Source organism: Mesoplodon mirus (genome assembly GCF_964341445.2).
Source record: "Mesoplodon mirus genome assembly, chromosome: 4".
Lineage (NCBI taxonomy): Eukaryota > Metazoa > Chordata > Mammalia > Artiodactyla > Ziphiidae > Mesoplodon > Mesoplodon mirus.
The window spans coordinates 84,483,056-84,493,923 of record NC_138979.1 but is presented as its reverse complement, the minus strand read 5'-3'; the positions used below and the strand labels follow the sequence as shown (position 1 = coordinate 84,493,923).

The following is a 10,868-nucleotide window of genomic DNA, read 5'->3' as shown; positions in this document are numbered from 1 at the left end:
CCAGCAAAGTTGGGTGAGTGTTACAATGCAGTCTCCAGGCAGAGCTGGCCATCTCAGAGAGTAATTGCTTCCCCTTCTATCACGAAGCTTTACATCCTTGGTTCACAGCCAGGTGCCCAATGGCCACAGCGATGCTCACATGAAGCCTGTTAAGTCCACTTGGGCACAGCTGACCAGGCAGGAGTGTGAGCAGATCTGAGGTTGGTGAATATCTGCCCCCATCATTCCCCACCACTGTCACCTGTGAAATCTTCTGAGAAACATACCATGCAAGAGGGGCTGCTGCTAGCTGTGGGCTGTGCTTCTATTTCTCAAACAGTTGGCTCTAAAAGGTCAGAGTAAGTCATGTTGTATAAAAGGAATGAAATGGTGACAAAAATGGACCCGTTTGCAAAGTGCTTGTACAGTATTTATGGCCCAGATACACCATTTAATGCTGTATTTGGAGAATGATTCATGCTTTAGTGACTCCCAATGCTTTGCTTTGCAGGAGCTGGTGACACATAGAGAGGGCACACCCTTGTATTTGGGAGGGGCAGGATAGCCTTCTCCTCTGGGTGGCCAAGGGCAAAAGCCTCCTGGACTGTAGCCCTCACTTGTTTTTCTTGTGAATTTGCATCTTTGTATTTTTGCAGCTTCCTTTCCTTTCCTTCCAGCCCATGAGACATCCTTAGCGCAGCCACTAAAGCAGAAAATCGGAGGAAGACAGATGTTGTCCGGGTGTGGTGAGGCTTTCCGGGCGTGGTGAGACTTGACGGGGCACAGATCACAGCTATGTCAATGACAAACAGGAGAAAGACCATGGTCATTGTAAAGTCAGACCTCTCTGGGTCGAAGCCCAGCTCTGTGACTTTCTTGTCCTTGGCCTGTCACTTAACCTTAACAATTTATATTTGTTAATCTTGATATTAGAACATTTAAACATATCAAACTACATAAAAATATGACAAACAATATAAAATAGAAAGAAATTTGTTGACAACTTATTTACAAAACATCACTATTTCTTATATTGCAGTTAAGCAAGAAGACAGCTTCCACAGCTCTTCAGAAAACATGTAGTGTTCTTAGTGGAGTGTTATCAACAAAAATCAGCACAGTCCCACACAATAATGTCTTCAATTTATTATCTTTTCCACAGTGCAAGTCTTTCACAAACCATAAATCCTTTGCAGTTATTGAGTCTATAAACAAGTGCCTGAATTCCCACATACCCCCAGTTTAGTATATGCTTGTGAATGTTTTAAGTCTCTCCTTCATCGTCTGTTAAAGGAGGGCAATCGCGCCGACGCAGCAGCTTTGCTTTGAGAAGGAAATGAGAGACTGTCCATGAAGAGTGACACATCCACATTCCAGCTTCTCAATTTCTCCAGCTTCCAATCATCACCAGCCTTTTATCACATGGCATCTTAGCCAACCCTGCCTTGCTTACGCCCTGCACCTTGTCACCACCAGAAAAAGCACCTCATCAGAAATCTTAGTTCTGAACGTCCCAGTCTCCAGCCCTTCCACTTGCTCAGGACCCTGTTCTTCCACTGAATCCGGACCTCCCGTCCACGTGGTCTCTGTCCTGGAGGAGGGCAACAAAGTGGACTTCCTACTCCCATGCCTGTCCCCCTACCCTCTTCTCCCCAAAGCAGATAGAGTGATGTCCTCAAAATTTTAAAACCCATCATGTTCTTCCTCTGCTTAAAGCCTTTCAGTGACTTCCTAAGTGGTACCCAATCAACCAAACAACTAACCCGTAAATGCTGATGAGCACCTACTTTGTGCCAGCTGCCATGTTGCGTGATCTCAGTGCAAAGGATACGTGCAGAGCCTGCTGTCAGCTCCTCCTTGTACCATGATGGAAAATTGCCCACTATGTGTCTGCAACTATCTTGTTTCATCTTTACCATGAAGCAGATCGTTGTCTTCATTTCTCAGGGGATGGAACTGATCCTCAGAGAGGTTAAAGGACTTGCCCAAGATCACACAGCTGGTGTGTGATCACACCAGGAGCTCCCAGCCTGCCTGTTTCTGCCATGCTGTCTTGCTTGGGTAGCTCTAGGGCCATGGCTTAGCCCCATCACTTACTCATGAAGCCACCACCATTAACCATAATAAACCCTGTGGTGTAACACAGGGCATTAAGACCTTGAAGTCACCCCACCTCCAACACAACCCCTTTGTAGAAAATCTTAGACTATTTCCCAGGCAAAAATCTATATTCTGTGTTCTCTCATTGTCTTGTCTCTTGCCAGTACCCTTACTCCAGACTTTTGGTCTTATGGTCTCTTGCTTCTCACTGTCACCAACAATTCTGCATCCAACCATCCTGTGACATAGATGAGATCTGATTATCATCACCATTTTGGATGAAGAAGACAATCAGGCTCAGAGAGTTTAATTTACTTGCTGGTGCCCAGCTAGTGAACAAGACTTTGAGTAGAACAAGGCTTTGATCTCAGAACTTCTGCTCAAAGGATTCCATCCCATTATTCCTTGTGGCCATGTCACTGTCATTTCTGCCGGTGGAATTCTGCAGCAGGAAGGGCCAATAGGCTTCATCTAGTGTGTGCTGATGCTGGTTGATTTCAGCAGTTTCTTGCACCTCTGTGTTGGGAGACTCTGAGGCTGCATTTAGACTCACCCAGAATGAGTGTCCTGATTAATTAGGCATGTCTGCTAAGTGTGGGGTCATGTATTGGCTGTTCCCAAAATTCTATATCATCTCTCATGTAACATAATGTGGCGGCATCTAGCACAGCGCCTGGGATGAAGTTGAAGCTCAGAAAATGTAGAATATTAGTTGATATACAGGGTTGTTTCCAGGGAAAAGAGTAGTGGAAAATACTCATTCCTTTAAAATACCAGCCTCTGCTCTCTCTTGTGTTAGATGGGGTTCAGAAAATAGAAATACCAGACTAGGGGGTCAAGCACAGTAGGTGAGGTGGTGTAATGCAAAGAATTGGGACTTTGGGGCTGGCATCCCTGGGTTTGAAGTCCCTCTCTGTCATGTGGTAGCTGTGTGACCTTCAGCAAGTCACTCAAATATTATAAACTTCAGTTGTGGAGGCGGTAATGGTACTTATCAAATAAGGTTGTTGAGTGGATTAAATGAGATGATGTATATAAAAGTGACACATACAAAGTGTCCCATAGCCATATGGATATACAGAAAGTGTTCCTGACATATAGGAAGTGTTCCACAGTGTGAACTAGTAATAGTATGGTGCATGAAATTCATAGCACAGTTCCTGGCACACAAAAGGCACTTGGAAAATTGTTTTCTTTCCTCCTGCTGCAAGGAACCGGCAGAATGTTCTTCCTCTTTTGCCCCAGATCCTCCATCTGCAAAACAGAATCTGCTTCCTTCCTGTTCAGGTCTTGGGGTGCCATGGAGATGTCTGTAAAGCTTACAGTCACCCAGATGACAAAAGCAAAGAAAAGATCTGGTCTCTTCTCAAATCATGACCTGCTTCTTCCATTGGAAAGATGCTTACACATGGCCCCTGTCGGGAGGGGCAGTGAGAGGCTGCATCCTGGGCTCTGGGGTTATTCGCAACAGTTGCAGAAGGACCACCAGCATCCACTTTCAGAGTACTCTGCCGATGCTAAGCACGTCTTGGTCCTGCCCTGCATTCTTGCCTTTTGCTGATCAACTTGCAGTCAACTCAGGAATGTGCTCTGAGCAGAAGAGAAAGTCTAGGCGAGGTGGATGGGGCATTAAGAAAGACGGTTAATTTGCTGGATGCAGAGTCTTTCAGGAAGTGTCTGGAGAGTTTGAAAAATTTTAGACCGATGGACTAAAATAGATACCTAAAAGACTGCTTAGCACTGAAGACAGTGCTAAACTAGCCTTCCCCATTTGAAGCAAAAGCTAGCCTTCCCCACTTGAAGGTGCTCATAATTATTTCCCTGGATTGTTCTAGATTTCTGTGTTTGGGGCTCTTATTTGGAACTAAAGTTGTTTTGAGAAGTTTGGGACTTAGTGGTGAAAAGCACAGGTTTACCCACCCATTCAGACGTGGGTTCAAATCATGACGCTGCTACTGTCTTGCCTCAGAAAAATTAATTTACTCTTCTCTCTTCTACCCTGTAAAGTGGGATCATGACACTTCCTTAGAGCTTATTTGTGAGAAGAAAATAAAATAAATGAATGAATGGAAAGCATGTATCACAGAGCACAACCCGGAGTAGGTGATGGAGCCTGTCACTGACATTACTGACTGACCAGATTTTCGGGGTAGAGGGGGAAGAACTCTTGTTTAGGACTCAGAACATTCAGTTCTTCTGCAGGCTGAACAAGCTCAGAAGTCCCCAACCTCCCCAAACCCTGTGGAGATAATAATATCACTTTGCCTACCTTACCAAGTTGTGAAAATCAACAAAGTAATGGATGAGAAAGGCATGGTTAACTGTAAAGCATTATCCAAGTGGAAGGTGACTTTTTGGGGGGGGGTTATTGAGGTACAATTCACATGCAATAAAGTCCATGCTTTTAAACTGTACAGTTAGATAAGTTATGATAAATGCCTTCAGTGGGGTAGCCATGACCATTGTCAAGGTATAGAACCGTTCCATCACTCCAGAAAAATTCCCTCTTACTCCTTTGCAGTAAATCCCCTTCCCCAATACCCAACCCTTGGCAACTACTGAGCGGCTTTCTGTCCCTGCAGTTTTGTCTCTTGTAGAATGTTATATAAATGGAATCACATGGTGTATAGTCTTCTGTCTGGCTTCTTTTATTTAGCATAATGATTTTGAGATTCACCCACATGCTTGTGTGTACAGGTAGTCTGTTTTTTTATTATTGAATGATATAGCATTGTATGGTGCTAGAAACTGAAATGTGTCCTCCCTAAATTCATATGTTGAAGGTCTAAGCCCCAGAGTATGATAGAAGGTGGAGATGGAGTCACTGGGAGATAATTAGGTTTACATGAGACCATGGGGGTAGAGCTCTCATGATGGGATTAGTGCCCTTATAAGAAGGGACACCAGAGAGCTCTCTCTCTCCATGTGGACATGGTGAGAAGGTGGCCATCTGCCAGGCAGGAAGAAAGCTCTCACCAGGACCCAACCATGCTGACACCCTGCTCTCAAACTCCTAGCCTCCTGAACTGTGAGAAAATAAATTTCCATCTTTTAAGCCACGCAGTCTGTGAATTGAGTTATGGGAGCCCGAGCTGATGAAGACATATGGATAGAATTTTTTAAAAAAGAAATTATGGAATATTTCAAATATTTACATTTCTCATATTAATTCCTTTAACACATACCAAAACACTTGATTATAAATATACTGTTCACAAGATCATCACAAGATTAAACATTATGAATTCAGAGCTCTGAATTTGTAAGACATAAAATTTCAAGTGCTGCCATTGCCTTGACATCTCTGAGCCTCACAGGGCCCCAGATACCTCACCAGATGTGCCCCTCACACAGTAGGAAAAGGGTCCTCACCCAGCTAATTCCCCTACCAGTGGCATCAGCTTTGCCACACAGGGTCCTTACTTCCCTACCAACCCAAGGAGTTATTCAGCAAACCAACACATCCTCCCACTGGAACCAGCGGTCACATCACTATCTTGTCACTACAAAGCCTGCCTCTCACAGCTCCTGGTTGTTCACTCTGTTCCTGAGTGCAGTCCCCATGTGGCCCTGCAAGGTGCTGTGTCCTCCACCCCCTGGGCTGTGAGTATGTGTAATTAATAAACTTCTGCCAATCTCATCGGTCCAGTGTAGGGCGTTGTACTGGGTGGGCCAAAAAGTTCATTCAGTAACAACTTATGGAAAACCCGAACAAACTTTTTGACCAAACCAATATATTTATTTAGGGCTGGGGATCCCTCCTTCACTAATGAGGTGAATGGGAGGTGATCAAAACAAGCACATAGTAGATTTTGTGGTTTGGTAACAGGATTTGAAGGTTAACATCCTCACTGGGCATCTCTCTTCAATCCTTTACTGTGGTTCAGTGAGGCTGTGCTGGGTCCCACTTGCAGATAAGGTTAAAAGGCTTAATGTGTGGCCTTATGAATAGGAACTCTCCAAAATATACAAAAAGTTCATGCAGCTCAATATCAAAAAACAAACCATGCAATCAGAAAATGGGCCGAAGACCTTAATAGACATTTCTCCAAAGAAGACATACAGAGTGCCGGTGAAAAGCTGCTCAACATCACTAATCATTAGAGAAATGCAAATCAAAACTACAATGAAGTATCACCTCACACCGGTCAGAATGGCCATCATCAAAAATCTACAAACAATACATGCTGGAGAGGGTTTGGAGAAAAGGGACCCTCCTACACTGTTGGTGGGAATGTAAATTGGTCCAACCATTATGGAGAACAGTATAGAGGTTCCTTAAATAACTAAATATAGAACTACCATATGATCCAGCAATCCCACTCCTGGGCATATACCCTGAGAAAACCATAATTCAAAAACATTGAATTCACTGCAGCACTATTTACATTAGCCAAAACACGGAAACAAGCTAAACGCCCATCGACAGAGAAAGGAATAAAGATGATGTGGTACATATACACAATGGAATTTTATTCAGCCACAAAAAAAAGAATGAAATAATGCCATCTGCAGCAACATGGATGGACATAGAGATTATCATACTAAGTGAAGTAAGTCAGACAGAGAAAAACAAATATCATATGATAGCACTCATATGTGGAGTCTAATTTAAAAATGATACAAATGAGTTTATTTACAAAACAGAAACCAACTCACAGATCTTGAAATCAAACTTGTGGTTACCAAAGGGGAAGCATGGGGGGGAGGGATAAATTAGGAGACTGGGATTAACATATACACAATACTACATATAAAATAGATAACTAACTAATAAGGACCTACTGTATAGCACAGGGAACTCTACTCAATATTCTGTAATAACCTATATGGGAAAATAATCTGAAAAATAATGGATCTATATAGGTATGATATATATATATATATATATATAACTGATTCACTTTGCTATACATCTGAAACTAACACAACATTGTTAGTCAACTATACTCCAATAAAAATTTTTTTTAATTGTTTCCTGCTGGAACAAGGCTTTATATCCCTTTAGAACAAATCTCTCCAACTCCTAATAAATATCTCAGAATCTAAGTGGTCTTTCCTACGACTTCCTTCCCATTTTCTTTGCAGGTTCATAAAGTGATTTTGTTTTATTTACTCCAGCGAGTCATTAGCATAAGGCTCAAAATGACAACCGGTAACAAACAATTAGAGAGAAGAAGCCACATTTTATTTGTTGTTGCATCTCTAGCATCCAGCACATAGACTAGAGCTCTGGAATTGGCTGGTTTTGGTTTTGTGGCTTTTCAAATGATATAACACGCATTTACTATCTGAGGTGAGGGAATATGACACGCAGATTATTTTATTTTAAGGAGAGAGATTTTTCTAGACCTTCCAGTTTAGGTGGGTTATGACTGAAAAACTAACTAGGAACCCTCTCCCCTCCTCTTGAATCCATTAAAAATAAGGGGGGAAACACTGTTAAAAAGAAAAACTAATTGCAATGGAGCAGGACCCAGTGGGGACCTCCCCATGGCCCCTGCCTCTTGTTTGTAGAAAACCTTTAGCCTCCTAGGCTTTCCCCCAGTTCCAAAGAGCAAATGTAATTAGGGAAGTGGGAAAAAAGGAAAATAGTGAAGCAAGACAAAATAATAATAGTTTAGCCATAAAACAAAGTCAAGGACCTTTAGTTCCTCCTCAAGGGCTATAGATAATATTCTAAGCCATATATACCCTTGAGCTCTTTTGCAGACACTGAAAATCCCACCAGGTGGAAGAAGTTAACTGCATGCTGACCACAAGCCCACAGACCTCAGACCGGTTGGAACCTGATGGTTGATGTTGATTCCCAAAACACCACCCTGTTACCTCACTGCCAACCAATCCAGAAGGATGTACACAGGCTCATCTGGCACATTACATCCTCACCCCTAATGTTGCCTTTAAAAACTCTTCCCTGAAAGCTATCGGACAGTTTGGGTCTATTGAGCCTGAGCCGTCTGTTCTCCTTGCTTGGCGCCACGTTGGGCACCTTGGAATAAATGCCACACTTTCCTTCATCACAACCTCGTGTCAGTAGATTATCTTTGCTGTGCATTGGGCAAGTGGACCCAAGTTTGCTTTGGTAACAAAATCAATAACAAACTCCTATGCTCAACATCACTAATTATTAGAGAAATACAAATCAAAACTACAATGAGATATCACCTCACGCCGGTCAGAATGGCCATCATCAAAAAATCTACAAACAATAAATGCTGGAGACGGTATGGAGAAAAGGGAACCCTCCTGCACTGTTGGTGGGAATGTAATTGATACAGCCACTATGGAGAACAGTATGGAGGTTCCTTAAAAAACTAAAAACAGAAATACCATGTGACCCAGAAATCCCACTACTGGGCATATACCCTGAGAAAACCATAATTCAAAAGGACACATGTACCCCAGTGTTCATTGCAGCACTCTTTACAATAGCCAGGACATGGAAACAACCTAAGTGTCCAATGACAGAAGAATGGATAAAGAAGAAGTGGTACATATATACAATGGAATATTACTTAGCCATGAAAAGGAATGAAATGGGGTCATTTGTAGAGATGTGGATGGACCTAGAGTCTGTTATACAGAGTAAAGTAAGCCAGAAAGAGAAAAGCAAATATCATATATTAATGCATATACGTGGAATCTAGAAAAATGGTACAGATGAACCTATTTGCAGGGTAGGAACAGAGACATAGATGTAGATTATGGACATGTGGACACAGGAAGGAAGGGGAGGGTGGGCTGAACTGGGAGATCAGGATTGACATATATACACTACCATGTGTAAAATAACTAGCTAGTGGGAACATGCTATAAAGCACAGGAAGCTCAGCTCGGTGCTCTGTGATGACCTAGGTGGGTGGGATGGGGGTCGGGGCGAGGGAGGTCCAAGAGGGAGAGGATATAGGTATACATATAGCTGATTCACCTCATTGTACAGCAGAAACTAACATAACATTGTAAAGCAATTATACTCTAATAAAAAATTTTAAAAATTAAAACAATAAAAACCTCTTGCAGGGGGGCAGGAAGGAACATACAGGTTGCATTATAGGTTCTCCATAAAACCTAGCCTAGAACTGGAAAAACATTAGAATATTTCAATATTCTTCTTAAAATTGATAGTTAAAATATCTGCCCAGTGTGATAGTTAATTTATGTGCCAACTTGGCTAGATTATGATCCCAGCTGTTTGGTCAAACACAAGTTAGATGTTTTCATGAAGGTATTTAAATATATATATATATATATATATATATATATATATATATATTTAAATACAGTTTTGTATCCTGCTTTTATAAACATCACATTTGGAGCACTTTACCATACCATTAAGTATTCTTTGAGGAAATGATTTTATTTATTTATTTATTTATTTGGTTGCACCAGGTCTTAGTTGCAGCAGGTGAGCTCCTTAGTTGAGGAACGCAGGCCCTTTAGTTGTGGCATGCAAACTCTTAGTTACGGTGTGCATGGGGGATCTAGTTGCCTGACCAGGGATCGAAGCCAGGCCCCCTGCATTGGGAGCCCAGAGTCTTAACCCCTGCGCCACCAGGGAAGTCCCCTCTGTGAAGGTGTATTTAAATGTGATTAGTATTTAAATCAGTAACTTTGAATAAAGCTGATTACCCTCCATAATGTCCATGAGCCTCATCCAATCAGTTGAAGGTCTTAAGAGCAAAGACTGAGGTTCCCCAAAGTGGAATGAACTCTTTTCAAGACTGAAGCATAGAAACCCTGCCTGAGTTTCCCCAAAGTGGAATGAACTCTTTTCAAGACTGAAGCATAGAAACCCTGCCTGAGTTTCCAGACTATTGTCCTGGGGATTCAGACTCAAGACTGCAACATCAACTCTTCCCTGAATTTACAGCCTGCAGGCCCACCCTGCAGATTTCAGACCTGTTGACAGAGATAGATAGATAGATGATAGATGATAGATAGATAGATAGATAGGTAACCTCATACTGTTTTTATTTCCCCTCTGGAGAACACTGACTAATAATTTTACTATATCCCAGCAGCAGGGCTATAGTTATGTTTCACTATATCCTGGCAACAGGGATATAGTTATGTTTATAATTATAGTAAAATGTATTGTGGTAATCATCTCATAAGTCAAATCATTATGCTGTACACCTTAAAATTATACAGTGCTGCATGTCCATTATATCTCAATAAAACTGGAAGGAACAAAAAAGAATTTCAATTCGGGAGACACAGATTCACGTAAAACTGAGTGTTCTGAGAGAGAGTCAGGGGCTTATAAAGACAAAAAGCCACAGGCCGACAAAAATTGCCTGATGAGAATTATGACTGACTCTGATACGAGTCCGGACATACTTGTCCTTAAGGGATCACAAGTTATTTTAGGGTAGGGTCCAAGAAGTATCTTGAGTTTCTGGCAGATGTTCTGGATGACTTCATTAGGACAATAAATGGTCAAAAGGTCAGATTCCATCCAGGCTGAGACGTGCATATGTCACACCCCTTAATGGCCTCCCAGCTCCACTTTAGAGAGCCCTCTTCAGGGAGCATTACCGACTCCATTTTTATTTTTCTTTCACAAAAGGCAGTATGAAATTTGTCCCTGACTTCTGCTGAAGTGAACAACTGTACAATACCATACAAAGCGAAGAAACTTCGTATTCTATTACAAGTTAATCACTGAGGGGATGTTGCCTACAAGCTTAAATTATACACAATGGCCCATCTCTGGGAACCCTGCCTCCCAGGTAATGAGCATTAAGCTAAAGTACCTTTGTTTAGCTCCCAGGAAGCATGCT

The 10,868-nt window shown here is 42.0% G+C and overlaps 1 long non-coding RNA gene across 2 annotated transcripts in view; it reads right to left on the bottom strand.

The window, feature by feature from the left end:
• Nucleotides 1-462: 462 nt before the first annotated feature.
• The window catches only part of LOC309801985, a 96,821-nt gene continuing 86,415 nt past the window's right edge, over nucleotides 463-10,868 (bottom strand). The window contains exon 3 of one of the 2 annotated variants that reach the window (XR_014293699.1): nucleotides 463-772. This is a non-coding gene — a long non-coding RNA (uncharacterized lncRNA). Of the gene's footprint in view, nucleotides 773-3,682; nucleotides 3,757-10,868 lie in introns of those variants that run through there. The other variant, XR_014293700.1, reaches the window with a different exon arrangement.